This window comes from Oncorhynchus keta, chromosome 10 (genome assembly GCF_023373465.1).
Source record: "Oncorhynchus keta strain PuntledgeMale-10-30-2019 chromosome 10, Oket_V2, whole genome shotgun sequence".
Classification (NCBI taxonomy): Eukaryota; Metazoa; Chordata; class Actinopteri; order Salmoniformes; family Salmonidae; genus Oncorhynchus; species Oncorhynchus keta.
The window spans coordinates 52,585,854-52,591,962 of NC_068430.1; the positions used below are offsets into that span (position 1 = coordinate 52,585,854).

Genomic DNA, 6,109 nt, shown 5'->3' on the forward strand with positions numbered 1-6,109 from the left:
GTGCAGTCACAAAAATTGTAATGACTTGCCTAGTTAAACAAATAAAATAAAAAACATCAAGCGCTATGATTAAACGGGGTCTCATGAGGACAGCCACAGGAAAGGAAGATCCAGAGTTACCTCTGCTGCAGAGGATAAGTTCATTAGAGTTACCAGCCTCAGAAATTGCAGCCCAAATAAATGCTTCAGAGTTCAAGTAACAGACACATCAACATCAATTGTTCAGAGGAGACTGCGTGAATCAGGTCTTCATGGTCGAATTGCTGCAAAGAAAACACTACTAATGGACACCAATAAGAAGAAGATACTTGCTTGGGCCAAGAAACACAAGCAATGGACATTAGACCAGTAGAAATCTGTACTTTGGTTTGATTAATCCAAATTGTATATATTTTTGGTTCCAACCGACGTGTCTTTGTGAGACGCAGAGTAGGTCAACGGATGATCTCTGCATGTGTGGTTCCCACAGTGAAGCGTGGAGGAGGTGTGTTATGGTGCTTTGCCGTCTGTGATTTATTAGAATTCAAGGCACACTTAACCAGCATGGCTATGACAGCATTCTGCAGCGATACTCCATCCCATCTGGTTTGCGCTTAGTTGGACTATAATTTTTCAACAGGACAATGACCCAACACACCTCCAGGCTGTGGTCAAATAGCCTTTCCAAGAAGGAGAGTGCTGGAGTGTTGCATCAGATGAACTGGCCTCCACAATCACCTGACCTCAACCAAATTGAGATGGTTTGGGATGAGTTGGACCACAGAGTGAAGGAAAAGCAGCCAACAAGTGCTCAGCATATGTGGGAACTCCAAGACAGTTGGAAAAGCATTCCAGGTGAAGCAGGTTGAGAGAATGTCAAGTGTGTAAAGCTGTCATCAAGGCAAAGGGTGGCTATTTGAAGAATCTAAAATATATTTTGACTTAACACTTTTGGTTACTTCATGATTCCATGTGTTATTTCATAGTTTTGATGTCTTCACTATTACCCTATAATAATAGATTAATAGGGTAAACGTCATTATATTTGCTGACATCCTACAGTCAAATGTTGGCAACAGAGTAGAGTAGAGTAGTCATTTAGCTATATGAACCCCTCTACAAAAACACCTTCTCCAATGTTGGTTACAAGGCAGTACTTAAATTAGGTAAGATAATATCATGTTACCATTGGCGTAATAAAATGAGAGTTAAGGTGATTTCACCTCTTCCCCTTAATAATGAATCAAAGTGTTTGACACTGGAGGGGACCAGTAACTTTCTGATAAAACATTATCAATGTAGAAGCAGACATTTTTCATACCTTTAGTCATCATAATTTGATCTGGTTTTCTTCAAATATCCTCCAACTTCATGAAAAACATGATTTTGACTGTCCATGACCTTTAAAGACTGCTTTAAAAGCCCCAATAGCTTTGAGCAGCTCTGAGACTGTCAGGAATGGAGTGCCAAAGGCATGGTGCTTGGGAAGAAAAGGCACAGAACCCCATTGTGCAGAGCCAGGTCCTATTGGTATGGATCAGTTTGGCATGGCCTGAACGTAGTGTGCGTGGAGGTTTATAGGGTGAGAGTAGATCTGACAAGTATGCAGGTACGGTGCTATTTAAGGCTTTGTAGACGAAGTGAATTTGAAAGGCAATTCATTGAGGGACAGCCAATGGAGGCATGCATGGATGGGGGTAGACATTTTTGTTTTCCAGCATTGTTTTGGATGAGCTGTAATTTATTAATTGAATTTGCAGGCAGTCCCCCAAGTACTGTGTTCACATAATCAATTCTAGAGAACGCGAATGCATGGATAAGCTTTTCTTGATCAGAAATGGTGAGAGGGTTTTAGGCGGGAAATGTTCCTTCAGATGAAAGAATGCCGTTTTACAAATGTGACTAATGTGGGTATTGTAGGAGAGAGCAGGGTCGAATTTCCCACTCAAGTTAATGACTGAGGAGATGGGAATGATGTGGCCTCTATCGCAAGACAGATGCTGCAGGAGATGTTGATCTGCTGGGGGGTGAGTATCAGAATTGTCTCTGTCTTGCTGCTGTTGAGTTGAAGGAAGTAATTCTGCATCCAAGATTTTACCTCTTCCAGACAGGATTTGTTTAAAGGTACACTTGTGCGACATCTGCAAAGCAGTGGAAATGGGCACTGTGCTGTCTGAAGATCTGGACAAGTGGGAGCATGTAGACTAGGAAGAGAATGGGTGCTAGCGCCAACCCTTGTAGGACCCAACAGATTATGGTGGACTCATCTGAACTTGTATCACCGAGGGTGACATCCTGCTTGTAGTTAGAGAGGTAGGTGAACCAGTTTAGGGCAGTCCCACAGATGGCAGTGTGTTCTCTGAGGCACTGCAGTAGAATGGTGTGATTTACTGTGTCAAAAGCAGCACTGAGCTCCAGAAAAGTCAAGATGATCCTGAATCTGCAGCCATGAGCAGGTCATTTGCAATTTTCACCAAGGCAGTCTCAGTACTGTGCATGGGTCTTAAGTCTGACTGAATAAAGTACACCCAAATCAATAGAAACAAAATATTTTTGCCTAAATGTTCATATCTGTTTAATAACATGTTTTGGAATGACAATGGGTCCCACAGTATGGAAGCCCATTCCCACCACCCCCAAAAAAAATATTAAATGAGGATACTAACTCACAATTTAGAGACACGCAACTCAAAATGTTGAGATACTAAGTTGAAATGTTGAGATAGTAGACCATACTTGTACATGATTTTTCATTTGTAACATTATGTAGTGATTCACAACAAGGTCCCAGAGTGGGGAGAACCCTAGTTGTAGAGTAGAACATTGTAATAAACCAGCTGTAAAACAGTTTTATATGGGCTATGATGGGGCCAGATTGGACAATAGAACTAACAGGGCTGAGCTTACTTTATGCTGGGTTGCATCGTGTAGGCCTTTGCATTTCCAATTAAAAATGTACTCACACAGTAGGTCATCACTACTGTGTTTATTAATCCCAGTCAATAATGTGATTGATAACGTCTAGGTAGCCTTGCCACCCGAAGTTAGAATATAAACCAAATTTGATCACATTAACATTTCACACAAATAAATAGGCCTATTTTAGGCTATAAATCCATAGCTTAGGCTATAAATACATGACGTTACCGCTTCGTTTCCCCTGGCCAATGGGGATCAGAGCGCATAGGCATCTCTAGGCTACCTGCAGCTGTGGTTGTTATCAGTAGGCTACAGTTGATCAGACTGAAGCACAGATTCATTGTGCACAAGCTCACAAATCATGAGGCAAATCAGTCTAAACAACAGTACTTTGTCCCCTTTTCAACACGTTTGTGTCAATATTTGTTGGGGCAAATGCCAGCTCGCCAGATGTTTGCCAGCGGCCTGCTGTGCTGATCTCTACAATGTATTTAGATGGATTGACTTGTGCATCTCAAAATGTCTATTTAGTATCAGAACATTTCTAGATAAGCAAGTCAACATTTTGAAATACTTGGTCATAATTTCAAGATGTGAATTTGACCTTTTACATCAACCTTTTAAACAAATGTTGGTAGTGGCAATGGGCTTCCGAGGAAACAAGGCAGTCTAAAAAATAAAGGATGCTGGCCTACTGTTCCCCTCGCCTCATTTCTTTAGTTACTGTGACCTGGCTCACACTTTTCTGTCTGGGTTGAAGGCAAACATTGACTCGTCCCTTGGTTTCCTGACTTCCACAGGCTAGTGGCATTAAGTATGTCAAGGTCAGAAGTTGCCACAAAACCCCCTTCCATAACTAAAGGTTAAATTTAAATAAAATAAAAAAATATATATAACGTTCTCACTACAAAACGCAAATCCGATTTTACATAATTAACTAGCTAGCTAGTTCTGGTAGAAGGACAAACGCGTAGTAACTAACGTTATTAGTATTGCTTCATATTTTAGTTTGTGTGGGGGGATATACGGCTAAATTAGCTAACCAACTAATCCACGTTTTAGTGTTAGCAAAATACAACCAATGTAGACCTAACCACGTTAGATAACTAAAGTATCTACTGTATGTTTGCTAGATAAATTATCTGCCCTGTAGATACTATTTGAATAATTTCTGATTCAACAGGGTAATGATACAACAATGTATAGCCTACTGCTACATGGAATATGAGCAATAAAAGAGGAAAATGTCAAGCGAAAAGCAAAACGGGGATTACAATAACAATCCCTGGTCGCTCTGTCTGGTTGAAAGCAGGCCAAAAAAGCTAGCTAGTTACGAACAGCTAACAACAACAACTCTAGTAGTTAGCTAGTTAGCTATCATTACATATTAGCTTCACAACATACATAAGAACAAACACTAGATTATAGTTAGCCATCTTAATGATTAACTAGCTACTTAGTCAGTAGCATGTGTCGCGAAGTTTTGCACAGGTTTGCTAGCTTTGCATTTTGCTGTCACACAGGTGAGATTGTTAGCTAACGTTAGCTAGCTGCCTAAGCTAAATAACTAACTACGGATATCTTTGAAAATGTACAATTCTTCCATAAAAACGATTGGATTATGTCTTACCCGTGACGGTTGGTAGCAAATGTTTCTGTGATGTCCCCTCACGCCCACCAAGGCATATGTGGACGGTAAACGATTTCTCAGAAAAACTAGAAAGATGTCTGACAGGTAGCGCTCAACAGCCCTCGGCACGGTTTCCACCAGGTTTGCACAAGCCCATTCACTTCTTCGTATATGGTATTACGGCGGTTAGCAAACAAACACTAGAGGTGCATGCCACCACCTACTGTACTGGAGTGTGTAGTCAATCACAGTTTAATAAAGACAGACAAAAATAATAAACAAACACAACCTGACTTCCGCCTACATAGACATACCCAAAAGCACTGCAATTCGTTATAATGAGAGGGCCATAAACAAAACCTAGTAATGCTTATACTACCAGAAATATTACAATCTCATAGTTATGTTATCTATTTATCAAACATAGTTATACATTGCTGAGGTGTAGTCATTTTTAGGACACAAGGTCAAGTACACAGTACAAATATGATTAAAATGTAAAAATATAAAAATCATATCATTTTTCCTATTCAACAAAAGTGGGGGAATAGGGGTTTAAATGATTGAAATGCTTTCTAAATATAGTAACAATCAAATTATATCCGACTTAATCTAATATCTCACATTTCCTATAACTTTCAAATAAATATGATCATACTTAGTTACAGTACAAATTGTAACTGATGACAGAGCATTTTCTGCCCAGTGTTCTCCACCATTCAAATGCCTGCTGACTCGTTACAAACTTCAGCTCTAAGGACAAGTTGATTTTGTCTCTCTGTGACCAAGAGAAGGTGATCTTGTTTCAATACTACAAAATTATTTTGTATTTTTTTATGTTGAAAGCTCTAAATCCACCGCAGATTAGAAGAGCATTTTAGCAGACTCTAACCCTTTTCCTAACCTTAACCTCATTCACCTAACCTGCTACATTAATTCTACTAACCTGCTGTGTAAATTCTCATAATCTGCTCCGAAAAAGTCACTTCCGGTAGTAGCTTTATTCTGCATCTCAGATGAGAGTAGAGAATGGCATGCGAAGCAGGACAAGCAGAGCTGTCACGGAGTTCACATCAGTCGATGTTGTTCTGTTCACAGAGCACTTTCTTAACAAAAATGTGCTTTATGCATTATGGTGAAATGCTTACTTTCGAGCCCATTCCTAAAATGTACCGAATCAATATGCAGGGGTCCAAGGTAGATGAGGTCCTTGAGGAAGAACTGAGTGATTTCCACAAGATGGGCCGGTTGCAAAGTCAAAATTGGATATAGCCTGTTGTAAACATTTAAGAAAATAAATAGATTTTTAGTCTTAATATAACATTAGGGTTAGGAAGTGTGGTTAAATTTAAGGTTACATTTAAAGTCAGATTTTATCACTTTGTGGCTGTGCCAGCTACTAACCTGCGCCTTTTAATGGGAAAGTAATCTAAAAGTAATCAGATAATGTTACTGAGTTTGGGTAATCGAAAAGTTACGTTACAGATTGCAATTTTGGACAGGTAACTATGAAATGAAAACGGGTTACATTTAGAAAGTAACCTACCCAACCCTGTGTGCTTCGAAGACCTGTTTGTAAGC

The 6,109-nt window shown here is 39.6% G+C and overlaps 1 protein-coding gene across 1 annotated transcript in view; it reads right to left on the reverse strand.

The window, feature by feature from the left end:
• LOC118388944 (E3 ubiquitin-protein ligase Itchy-like) overlaps window positions 1-4,791 on the reverse strand; it is a 61,365-nt gene extending 56,574 nt beyond the window's left edge. The window contains exon 1 of the mRNA XM_035778567.2: window positions 4,529-4,791. The gene's annotated coding sequence lies outside the window, so the exon portion shown is untranslated. The remainder of the gene's footprint in view (window positions 1-4,528) is intronic.
• Window positions 4,792-6,109: the final 1,318 nt, after the last annotated feature.